Source organism: Piliocolobus tephrosceles, chromosome 7, assembly GCF_002776525.5.
Source record: "Piliocolobus tephrosceles isolate RC106 chromosome 7, ASM277652v3, whole genome shotgun sequence".
Lineage (NCBI taxonomy): Eukaryota > Metazoa > Chordata > Mammalia > Primates > Cercopithecidae > Piliocolobus > Piliocolobus tephrosceles.
The window spans coordinates 104,046,067-104,046,317 of NC_045440.1; positions in this window are offsets into that span (position 1 = coordinate 104,046,067).

Genomic DNA, 251 nt, shown 5'->3' on the forward strand with positions numbered 1-251 from the left:
AAAGAAAGAAAGAAAGAAAGAAAGAAAGAAAGAAAGAAAGAAAGAAAAGAAAAAGAAAGAGAAAGGAAGGTAGGAAGGAAGGAAGGAAGGAAAAGAAAGAAAAGAAAAGAAAGAAGAAAGAAAGAAAGAAAAGAAAAAGAAAGAGAAAGGAAGGAAGGAAGGAAGGAAGAAAGGAGGAAAGAAGAGAAAGAAAGAAAAGAAAAGAAGAAAGAAAGAAAGAAAGAAAGAAAGAAAGAAAGAAAGAAAGAAAG